At 44.1% G+C, this 12,769-nt stretch overlaps 1 protein-coding gene and 1 non-coding gene across 4 annotated transcripts in view; one reads left to right on the top strand and one right to left on the bottom strand.

Annotated features, from left to right (window-relative positions):
- Fam110b (family with sequence similarity 110 member B) overlaps positions 1 to 12,769 on the bottom strand; it is a 141,232-nt gene that overhangs the window by 84,475 nt on the left and 43,988 nt on the right. The window lies entirely within an intron of this gene.
- On the top strand, positions 10,867 to 10,993 carry LOC115063036. Its single transcript, XR_003842918.1, has one exon. It is a non-coding gene; the product is annotated as a small nucleolar RNA SNORA17 (small nucleolar RNA).

Raw genomic sequence — 12,769 nt, 5'->3', positions numbered from 1 at the left:
CCTTGTAGGTGATGCAAGCACATTTACTTCTTAATTTGCGACCATTTATCCTCACTAGTGTCTACATCAAACCAGTGTTTGGCAGATCTCTGATTACCAGCTCAGGCTGGCTACCTGTAGCCCATCTTGTCAAGTTAACCATTCTCCCTGGGGTGAGTCCTGCCTGTTGACAACAAAGCCAGGCTAAACCTTTCACCTGGTCCAGTTTGGGTTTGATATTAAACGTATGGCTGCATGTTTGACTCCAGGCTTCAACTGCCCACTCCTAACTCGGGGGCAACTAACCAAAAATATACAGATGAAAGAATGAAATTATAAACTCAAATCTCCCAGTCCTGATAAGTAACAATAGGAACAACATACAGGGCATACTCCTTTTCCCTCCCATAGAAAAACAGTAAGCTTAGGAAGGAAGAATACCCATTAAAAGTAGCCTGCACCATGTTTATGTGATATGGCTATGGTTATGATGGTTCAGTGGATGGTGATCACACACTCAACAGGGGACCCAATACAATGAGGCCATAGCAACGAGGTAGCACAGTATAGTAGTGTGTTTGTGGCACAGTGCCAGTCACATGAAAACAATGCAAACACTGCTGGGCTGGGCACTTTTCTTGATGAAAAATGACTGTTGCTGGCATATGCACTTTCCTTGCCAGTACTGGGATTAAACCTAGGGGCTTCCACATGCTAGGCAATTTCTCTAACACTGAATCACATTTCAGCCCTTTAAAACAATCTTTGATATCTTTTTTTAATTAGAGAGAAGGTCTTGTTAACTTACCCAGGCTAAGCTTCAACCAACCTTCTGGAATATCTAGGATCCAAAGATTTATTATACTTTTTATCATTATGGCAGACCTCTACAGATATCTTTATTATATACTTAATATTTGGCTTCAAAAGAGAAACTGCCAAACAGTCTGTTGTGTTATTCTAGAAGTAGCCTCACACATCTGCTGCTGTGTCACTGGACTGCACCACAAGGCCACGTGACTGCCAGCCTCACAATTTCCATCTTGTAAGTGTACTGCATGGTGCAGACAGAATTACCCAAGGACAAACTTCTTAGAACAAGTGAGCCATGACTATTTGAGCACTGGAGTTAGTCTGGCAATTCCCAAGCATTTTAGCTGAACTTTCTGGGGAGGCAGAATCCTTAAGTGACCCTATGATTTCCACTCTCCTGTGTTCACCTGAAAAATGTTCTGAGACAGTAACTCCAGGATTTACAGTGCAAGCTGGTCTGCAGGAAAGGAGACAAGGCAGCCCCGGGCCATATCCCAAGCTTTAAAACAGCTCTGTCTGGTTAGTGACAAATAAGAAAGCACAGACACCTGAGCTCTGCAAAGGAACGGGCAGGGGATCTGTTGCTGGCTGCAGTGCTCCTGAGAAGGCCTGTGTGACTGACCTGCAAGCAGTTTCAGGTAGAAACTGAAAACAGTCCCCAGCTAGCAGGCAGAAACTGGAGCCACAGCCCTGTCAACAACCTGAGCTTGGTCGGATTTATCCCCAGCGCCTTGCCTGAGAACATGGCTGTGCAACGCTAACACTGTCAAATCTTCGCCAAGGATCTAGCTGGCCTGTGGTGGGCTCTGGTCCTCAGAACTGGGTGCTGTTTGTGGACTTTTGGACTAGAGAGCAGTAGAGCACTAATGTGCTTTCCTGTGTTCACAGAGATATAACAGCATCCCCTATGCACTGGAAACACGGCTGACTGTCCCCACAGAGCTGAGCACTCAGCCAAAGGCAGAAAAGCAGATGTCAGCAGCCATCAAGAAGGCATCTACTCTCCCTACAAAACCGTGAGCTCTCAGAAGGCAGAGCCACAGGGCTGCAATGCAGTGAGGGCTTCTGCCTCCTGACCTATGTTTTCATAGGGACAATTTGAAAGACAATAATGGACAAGCTGTTCCTCTCAAGTGCTCAAACAGGAATCAGGCCTTTTGTGACACTGTATTGATGCTATTACCAATGACAGAAACAAAAGTAAGAGAGCCTATTGTAAGAAAGTCAGCAGTAGAGAATGTTTTGTCTATTACTTCTCATCAGATAAATATTAACTACTAAAGCACAAATATTTATAAGTGAAATTACTGTTATTTCAATTTAGACATACTTGGTCTGGGTCTACTCCACTGCAGATATCACACAGCACAGGTAAATTAACCCTTGCTCTCTAAACAGCCCCATTCTGTTAAGGAGGGGCAGAGGATATCTGAAGTAATGTAAAGCACTATCAAGAACTATGGTTTTAGAAATGAGTAAAATGATACATTGTACATTATTTTCTAAGGAGGGTTGTAGTTTGAGGCTAACCTATAGTGTGTGGTTAAAAAACAAACAAAAAAAACTATTTTGAGGTGAGGCGATCAGATCACTGGAATCCGCACTTCTAAGCACCAAGACAATGGGGACAATGCTAATTCTTTTTCCATAACATAATGAGCATCACGCAAGGAGCCCCACAGAACCTGTCCTAAAGGAGCATCCGAGCCTTCTATTTTTATCCTCTTGATATGAGCAGATGATTTTCCTAAAAAAATGTTTGCAGATGCTTTTGGATGAGCTTGATTAGACAAAACCACTGCAAAGCACTGTGGGCTGGACAACAAACTGCCAACCACGTTTCTATAATGCTGCATGGTGTGTAAGCAGCTAGTGTACAAAGCAGTTGAAGGAGCTCTAGTACACAGATTTCCACAGCACACAGAATCCAGGGAGTGAGAATCATAAAGCTCTCATGCTAGCAACTATCCTAAGGCATAGGAAAAATAATAACAGAAGTTAATGTTTAAATTAGTTCTTACTTGGACATTATAGTTCCCTTTTAATTTTCACTCACTGAGACCCCAACTCCAACAAAAGGAAGCCAGTGTTTAAAATCCCCAAATCCCATTATTCATTATGAACATCAACAAGAACACAAAACTCTTTATGTCCTGTAACCAGTTTTTCACAAAAACAAACAAAAATGTAGGTAAACAGGATTACTGTATTACCCTGTAATAAAAAGTATGATTTAGTCTTTAAAAAAAAAATGATGGGAAGAGGAGGAGGCAGGCAGACAGACAGGCAGACACACACACACACACACACACACACACACACACACACAGGCAGAGACAGAGTGTCAGTCGGAGAATGATGAACAGGGAACCTCTGGTCCACAGTTGTATATGAGTGAGCCCCAGCTTGTTCTCATGGGCTCTAGGAAAGTGAACAAGGAATTATGGTTGAATAGGAGATGATCACTGGGCCCTTCCAAGGAAACAAAAATGGTATTGCAGATGTATCTCAAAAAGTGCTCAGATGATGAAATTATCTTAAACCTCATTACCCACATCCTCTCCAAACACTGGGGACACCGCTTCAGGTGTGTTTTCCTATGGCCAGGCTGGACTCTCTGAGTGGTCACAGATAGAATAAGATGAAATTCTGAGGCACACTGGGTCACTGATTTGAAAAATTGAAGAGTTTAACACAGGAAAGAAACCCACTAGTTTTCTGTACTTCTGCTTAATTGGTGTCAGTCCTTAAATGGCAATTTTAGTACTGCAGGGAAACGTCCGTACTGTCACCAGGATTTTCTCTACATAACTCGTCTAGTCAATTTTCTTTTCTTTGCAAGTCTGGGAGCATCACAGATAAAGATACCAACTCTAGAAACTTGACATATATAGCTCAGTCTCCTGACTTCAACATCCATGTCCTTAAAAGTCTATATAGTATATGTGAAGGCAAACACTTGCAGCTGACCCTGAGAGCCACAGTAGATCATGTCCCCATCACCACTGCTCAGGAGAAAGCACAGTGGACAGTAGACTACAGACGTATTTAAACCTAGCCACTGATGGTTGCCTGACTCACAATCAATCCTTCTTCCTGTGAAATTAGTGTCGGGAGGTGGTGCATGCTGACAGGAACACTGACCTGCTGGGTGTGGGGTCCAGCAGTACAGCTGCCTAGCATGCATAGGACCTGCTTCCATACCCTGTAACACCACAGGAACAAAAGAAGATAAAGGATGGACTGCTTTTTGTCCTGGGGTGAGATCTGGACAAAGGTCTCCTTCTTTGGATCCCTGCTCTAAGTGAGCAAGAAAGCAATTATATACATATAGAGTATACAGATACGGTAAAGACTTTCTGGTCATGTCAGTTAAGTTGACAGGAGACTGCTGTAAAGAGAAATCTCATTATACACTGTACACTACAAAACATCAACACACCAAAACCAAAACAACCACAGTGTGTGGAACCAGAACGCAGACATTCATTTTTAATGATTAATGCCTGGATATTAAAAATTAAAACAGATTAAAAATACTGTATCTCATTATCCTCAACTGTAAAATGAGCACTTCTCAGAATGACCCAAGTTATACAATGAATTAATTTCTGAATGGATTATGATGATTGTTTTTTACATTTCTGTATTTTTATATGAATATTTAGAAAATAACTTGTTCTGACAATTCTAAGTTAGTAATTAATGTAAAAGCAATATTTTACTATATAACCCAACTGAATTTGCTATCCTCATGTCTCACCTTCCTAAGTATTTGTAAGTGGCATCAGGCTAGAACTGTTGTGATAATTTAATTACACAAAATATAGAAATTAAATTATAACCAATGTGCTCAATGAATATCTCATTTAATTTCCTTATGTTAAAATATTCTTAGCTGAAAGAAATATTTGTCTGTAGTATCCAATTGTTCATGCTCCCCTTAAAATACATATGTTGAAATCCAGTGAGCAAGGCAATGGCACTAGGAAAGCCTCTCGGTGGTTCGCTCATGCCCAAGCCTAAGGGCAGGGTGTGCCTATGAAGGAGCCCAGCTTCTTCTTCCTTTCTGCCACGTGAGACCACAGGAGCTGCATGCTTGAGGAAGGAGCCCTGGACAGTCCAGAGCCTGCTGATGACTTGCAGTTGTTTCCACCTTCCAAAACTGTAAGCAATAAACTCCCACTGGCTTTAATTTACTTAGTCTAATGTGCTTTATTATATCAGCCCGAATAGATTAGATATTCATTTTAATTTTTTTCCTTTAAAAGTATGGGTGGGTATTATTTTTCAGCATGGACATTCGTGCACCACATGGATGTAGAGACTTCAGAGGTCAGAAAAGGGCATTGGATCCTTTAGAACTGGAATTACAGATGACCGTCAGTCACTATGTGTGTGCTAAGGATTGAACTTAGGTCCTCTGAAAGAGTAGGCACTGTTCTTAACCACCAAGCAATCTTCCCAGCCTCGAATTAGATATACTTTTTAAAAGTGTGTCAGTCCCCTAACTGGTGCTATAATCTGAATACAGTGTCCTTACAAAACGACTCCTTGGTTTGTGTTCCATACTGTATGGTTTTGACACACATCCAGAAGTCCTTGAATTTTAAACAAAATCTGAACTCATGCAATCAATAAATGGACATGACCATAGGATGTAACTTGGATCTGAGTGGCTTCAGGGCAAAGGATAAAATGTGTATGTGTCATAGAAAGGGATCACTTACAGAATTGTTCGCTGAAACATTTAAGTGTTCTACCTATTAAGCATGTGGAGACTGCTGTCAAACTGATGGACAGATTGATTACCTCTTCTACTTTGTGAACATTTACTGAACTCCCTAAGTAGTCAAGGATGACCTTGAACTCCTGATCCCCTGCCTCCACCTTCAAGGTGCTGAGAGTACAAGTGTGTGACATCTATCAGTTAATATTCTGAGAAAAGATACAGTAGCAAGGACAACTGTGATGATGCTATCAGGGACAGACTCCCAGCACAGCATTCTAATTTCCACTGGCAGATCACATTCTTGCATGTGGGCTCTGCTGCCATGTCACAGGTTCCAGACCATACTTCCTCGGTGCTACATTCACCATTCTTACTGCACAGATCTGCAACATACTATCTTGCCAATTAGTGTCACTCTACTAATTCTTAAAGTAATTAACAGACTACTAAGCTTTGACTTTTAACTAATTAAATCACGTTAAAGAGTTTTAATTTCGGCTAGATAAGTCACTATCGTAAAAAAGAAAGTAGAATAAATTCTACATCACCAATGTATACAGATCATGTTTGTTTACCCGATGAATAGACGGAGGGTTACATTTCCATCAATGCCTAAAGTCTTCTGCCAGTTCCAGGATATTAGCCACAACCAGCATTTTGTTAGAGTGTCCATGAGTCCCTAATACAGGAGTCACAGAGCTAGAAAGGCCCTTGAAGATAGGAAGCAATATACTAAAGTGTGAGCTAGCCGGGTTAGGACTGCTAGGGAACGATAACTATGTGATATGAAAGGGAACATGGGAAAATCAGAGAGGGCTTTAATTACAGAAAGGGAAGGAGGGAGAACAATACAAGAGAGAAGGAGGAGAGAAAATAACAATAAGGATGTCTAAAAACGTCTTGAAGAGTCATATTTTTATTTACCCAAAATTGCATATATTACAAATAAGTATATGTGTGCACATATACATGCATAGTTTAAATGAAGTTATCCCACTTGGGCTGATAATGGTCCCACCAAGAATCACTGACTCTAACAAAATCATCAATACCAAGCATAAGAAACCCGTTTAAGATGTTAGTGAGAGGAGTTCAAGAATCCCTCAAAACAGTCTAGGCTGTTGCTGTTGCCTTACGTTGCCTCTATGATGTTGAAGGTGAGTCTCTATTGAAGAAGACACACATACTTTGGACACAGGACTCAGAACACACAAGTTGGATCTTAATTTAAAGTCTGCTTTCTGAGGATGAGCTTCCATAGCTCCAGCAGGAATGAAACCTGTCAAGGGAGGGAAGCAATTGTTCTACCCAGCTACAGCACCTATGAACCACAAGAGTCACCAGCAATGGCTGAGAATCATAAAAGGGCAAAGGTGACTCAAATCTTGGTGGTGACAACCTGATCTCTAATTGAACTTAAAAGACTCACTCAACAGGAGGGCATTTATGTTTGCTACAGAAAACCCAGCCAACCACCCAAGGCTAATCAGGTCATGAATCTTTTTTTTTTTTTNTTTTTTTTTTATTATTATTTTCTTTATTTACATTACAAATGTTATCCTGAAAGTTCAGGTCATGAATCTTAGAGGCAAACCTGCAACCACCACTTAATAAAACAGAATTATTTCTAATTCCATTCTAAATATTTATCCTTGTATCCACAGATGAGTGTAGCTCTCGCATTCATCAAAAAATTCTATTTGCAACAGAGACCAAAAGAGAAAACAAAATACAGGGATCAGGTGCCCCTCGGATGCCACGTCCCAATGGACATATCTACTATACAATTCCTGCACCTCATGTTCAGAGATCATTACAGAATTGGGGAGGGGTTGAGCAGAAAGACAATAAGAGCCAGAGGAAATCTGTTATGAGGTTGTGTCTCTTATAAATGACAGGTAAGTGTTAGCCATGATACCTCAACAATAATATAGAAGCCTAAACAAAACCGGAACCAATAGGAGCAATATAAATGCTACCATGGAAGAGGGAATTCTCACTGGGCAAAGACAAAGAACTACAGGCAATTAAGAAATGCTGAGAGCATTAGAGTCTTCCCCAGGGATAAGCCCTTAACTAGTTATCCAGTAGCAAGTGGTTAATCCTGAGATATACACACACACACACACACACACACACACACACACACGCACATGCACACACTCAACACTAAATGATTCAGCAGGTATTATTTATTATATCTATGCATGTGTGCGTGTGTGTGCATGTGTGTTTGTGTGCACTTGAGATGCAATTAGGGGAAAAACATGAATTGGAGAGAAAGCAAGCAAGAGACATTGGACTCGGCAGAGTGAGGAAGGTAATGGGAAAAATGATGCAATTATATTTTAATTTAAATTTTGTAAAGACTAAAGGTCTTCAGAAAAAATTAATCAGTGATTTATTTCTAAACAGCAGTGAAGGTTCCTGATAGAGAAGGAAGTTTTGAGGAGGTAACAACTTTCCAACAATGGCCAAATCCTTACTAGGCAAGGCTTCATCTGGAAGGCATAGTCCAAACACCCGAGGACTCCAACACCTGTTGGAGCCCAAGGACCACTGAGTGCACAGCTGCGGCTGGCACTTGAGCTGGATCTTCCCGTTGCTTCCCTGCACAGCGAGAGGCATACTAGAGGACAGACATCTTCAGATTATGTAATCAGCCAGGAACAAGACTCTATTCCTAGCAGGGCGCAACTGTCCCAAGGCTCTTATACCCTGCCTGCTGAGGGCCTGTTTCATGTTATTTGAATGGCAGCCAGTCACCAGGGTACAGCCTTGCTACCCTGAGAACCATATCCTTCTCTGAAGTGTAATCAGAATTTAGATCCTGGGATCCCAATGGGCAAGATGTTAGAACGAGCTGCAGAGCAGCAGAGATCCAGGCCAGTCTGAAGTATGAGATGAACAGCTAAGGACCAGAAATTGACCTGCCATATTAATCATCTTTTCTTTATCTCTTTTCAACTTATTTTGATGTAGATAAGGTTCTTAGATATTGAAAACCACACATTAAAAAAATGTAAAAAGGAATTAAATGTAGATATGTAGTACTACTTCCAGCATCAGGCACACTAGATATTCTGTGCTAGACAATTGCAATCCAGGCATGAAATGCTGGCATGTGGGCGGTACACTGTGGAACTGTGTGGGGTGGTGAGCTGTAATAGGCAGCCTGGTCCATGGTCGAGCTCAGGCTTAAAACCCTGGTGACCCAGCAGGTGACTGTCGCCTACAATGGATGGAAGGTGTTTGCCATGCCCCCAGACTCCAGGATCCTGACAGGAGGCCTCAGTTCTTCATAATTCTGTGGCCATCAGTCACATTGGGCAAGCCCCTGGCATTCTGTGTGGACTCCACCCCAACAGTTACCTGGCAAGAGCCAGGTATGCTCCTCCCCACAGTTACCTGGCAACAGCCAGGAAGGCCTAGCCCACTATAAATGGGGCTCTTGCCCCCTCCTCCCTCTCTTACTCTTGCCTCTCTCTCTTTCCCTCTTGCTCCCTCTTCTCCACATTCCCTTACCCCCTCTCTCCACGTGGCCATGGCTGACATCTACTTCTCTACACTCTCCCTCTCTCTGCCTTTCTCTGCCTCTACTACCCTCTTAGCTCCCCTTCCCTAACCTCAGGTTCACCCTGAGAAAATGGGGTATGGTTTCACTCATGACAACTCTCTGCCATGACAAGAAATGCCTTAAAACCATGGACTGCCTCTTCTCATCAGGATCCACTATGCTGGAGCAATGGAGCAGGTCTTCCTCTAAAGAGCCACATCTAATCTCACGCAGGAGGCCTCTCTGGGTTCTCAGCCACAGTCACTACCAAGCCAAGCTGTTCTATTGAGCAAACCAAGGACTCTCCTCCCCAAGGGACTCAGCTGGCACTCTCCTCCCCCCTCTTTTCTCTTTGGCCCAGGCTAGAGCCCACCTGAGGACCCACACTCCATTCTCAGCTCTTTCAGGGCATCCAGTGGAGAACCTGCCTTCCCTGGCCTCCATGCATCCCAAGGACCCATTAGCTGGCCTTGGCAGTTCCACGAAGACCTCAGACTGTGCTTCCCCACACCTGGAGTGGGGTCCTGAAACTTCTCACAGCCTGAGGCCTGCCCCCAGCAGCAGTGTGAGGTATCCGCAGTCACATCCCGCGTCCCACCTCCATGAGAGGCTCTAGCCCTGTGGTGGACCGGATACAGGACATCATTTTAACCCACAGTACATGTGGCACCAGAATGGCTGTGAAGCACTTAGTTCTCTTCTCCTAAAACTATCCGTCATTACACTCATTTGTTTGGTGTGTGTGTGTGTGTGTGTGTGTGTGTGTGTGTGTGTGTGTAGATCCAAATGTGGACCTCAGAGGAGATCTTGGGGAAAGTTGGTCCTCTCCTTCCACGGTGTGGGGATACTGAGGCTTGAACTCAGGTTGGCAGGCTAGGAGGTAAGCGCCTTAACCTATTGAGCTAGCTGCCAGCCTCCTAAGAGGATCCCACTGGGCATAATTAAAACAAACATAGTAAAGGTGTCCAGGGCAACTAAGGGTCTGACTATATAAAGCCATCTACACAAGAACCAAGCAGGGAAGAAATGGGCCCTGCAGATGCTGCTGCTGCTGGTGTGTGTGCTGTCCTCTTTACTAGTGCCACTTCCTGAGAATGCACACACTGTGCTTCAAATTAATTTACAACTGCAATTTTAGAACTTGTTCATGAGAAGTGCAATCAGTGCAATTCACTGGACAGAATATGTGGAAGCAAGGAGTAAACAGGAGAGCTTGGTGCAATAGTCCTACCCTGGCTGTGCCTTCCTCTCAGTGGGTAGACAGGAAGTAAGGCAGGGGAGTTGGGAAACCAGGCCACCGCGTATTTCATAAGACAGACCAACTGACTTTCAATTCTGAGCACTGCTTCCTAGCAGACAGCAGAACCAAATCCCATAGCTGAAAGTGAGAGAGGAGCGGATACAGGCAAGGTAGTTTGTTTGGGCAAAGTCCTTATGTACTAAATGTTTAAAACCACAAAATGCGGTTGGCCCCAAATTTCTCTCTGCTAACTAGTGTAGCACAAAAACAATGTCACAAGTTGGTGACATATAGTGGTCCCTAGTATGAGTGGACTTCATCCAGAAAAATGGCCTCACTGTCTTAACTAATGAGCAACAAGATTCTTCACCTACTGTCTTTGACTGTGGCAGATCTCAAATTTGCAGAATATAAAAAAACAATGACAAATCTGCCTGTGGGTTGGGGATATCGGCTCATCAGTTAACATGCTGGTTGACAGATCACTATTATCCACTAGTCATTTCGAATCACTGATCATCCCTAATCATCAAAATGGAGGAAGCTACTGCCTCTAGGGGCACTGCAGGTGTGGCTACTGTGTCACGTGTGCACTAGTAGGTGGCAGATAGAGGCTATGTCTACATTCAGTGTTCTGACCTGTGAACATCTGAATAATTAATAGCCTAACATTCCTGAAAAAAAAAAGTGAGCCTGAAACAACCACTGTTTTGGAGAGAGGGTGCCCAGACAGGGAGCTTGCCTGAGATGACCACCAATCTGCTATCATGCAGGCCCAAATTGGCTCCCAGGGTGGGAAGGAGGCTGAATACTAGCAACCTGTCTGGGATTACAATCCCTGGACAGGTATGAGCTAAGACAGATGACCCTAATATAGGGCCACTTGGGCAGGCACAGGTGAGAGATGACCCCAAGACAACCACCAGAACGGTGCCATGGAGCCTGGACAGTCTGGGATGACCACCAGTCTGGCGTTGAAAGGCCTAGGGCATCAGACCATGCTCAAGATGAGCCCTGCCCAGAGCCATAATGCTTGAGTGGGACACAGCCATCCTGAGATCACTCCAGACATGACCTAGATGCTCAGAGACCCTGGGCACCACTAAGAGGAGCAAGTGGTGTAGAGATGAAATAAAAAGTTGTAGACACAATGAAGAGCACAGAACTGGAGACCCAAGGTTAGTGAGAAAGAGCCTGATGTGAGTATCCAGTGATGCCTCCTGGCACCATGGTGGGGTCCTGGCCTGTGTTGCCACTGAGGGCCACATATGCATCTGTGTCCCTGAAGCAGTAGGGTTCTGTTACCACCCAAGGCCAGGCAAATGTTCCTGCAGTGGGCTGCCACACAGGGTCAAGTTGACATCTGAGGGCTCTGCAGAGCTGGCTCTACCCCCTCATCAGGGCTTCCAGGAGGAACTGACCCTGGGGCTGTGAGAGTTGATCACACCCCTAGACAGCTGCAGTACTCCAGAGAGCAGACCCTCTCATTTCAGAAGATGCTGGTGACCTGGACTAGAGGATACGAGCATGGGCAAGCTGCCCCTACCATTAATTTCCGGTGCAATGGGGTGACGAGAGAGATGCCCTCCTCTCCTCTCCCTCTCCCTCCCTGCTTCTTCCTATAGCAGGTGGGAGAACTGGCCCTGAGAGAGCTGCCTCTGACCCTCACCAACTACAACACACAGGAGAGCAGGCCCTGGACCTTGACTGGGCATCAGGGTAGAGCTGGCCCTGGTTGCCAGGGGAGGCAGGGTAGTGAACCTGCCCCAAGTGCATGAGAGCAAGAGAGCTGGCAGGCTGACCAGCTCAAACATCACTCAACCTTAGATCCAGGGTTTTGAATTGGCCCACCGAATGTCTACCCTATTGATGAATGCTAGAGTGCATTAAAGAGGCCAGTCCTACAGATCCAAAACTACAGGATCTCCATGACACAGGGCAGCAACAGGAAATCAGAGAGGAGTCCCAGTGAGGTTCCAATACTCATAGAGTAGCAGAAGCCAGAAGCCTCAAACCAGACCAAGGAGTCACTGTAATGATCATTTGCATCCAAAAAAGTGTGGACTAAGGGAATACTATGGGACACACTGTGACACAGTATAGCTTCCATCATGAGACTTTTTTCTGCGGGGAGAGGTTACACGGTAGGTGGAGATGGTCCAGAGGAACTGGCAGGACGGGTCAGCCTGGGCTATTAGGTGAGCTCTTTCCTCAAAATGAAGTAAATTTCCCATTCCTAAATGTGTACTTCAAGGGGTAAACACAGCGTTTGTCACTACAGTTTATTTCAATAATATAGAATCACTTGTCAACAAGGTTTCTGAAGCAAGAATAGCAAAGAAAAGGGAAAATATCCTAGACATTTTCAGCCTCATTAGAAACAGAGTGTACAAACACACACACACACACACACACACACAGAGAGAGAGAGAGAGAGAGAGAGAGAGAG

The sequence above is a fragment of the Mus pahari genome, chromosome 22 (assembly GCF_900095145.1).
Source record: "Mus pahari chromosome 22, PAHARI_EIJ_v1.1, whole genome shotgun sequence".
Taxonomy (NCBI): Eukaryota; Metazoa; Chordata; class Mammalia; order Rodentia; family Muridae; genus Mus; species Mus pahari.
Note: the sequence above shows the minus strand (reverse complement) of the source record. Positions and strands in the feature narration are given on the sequence as shown.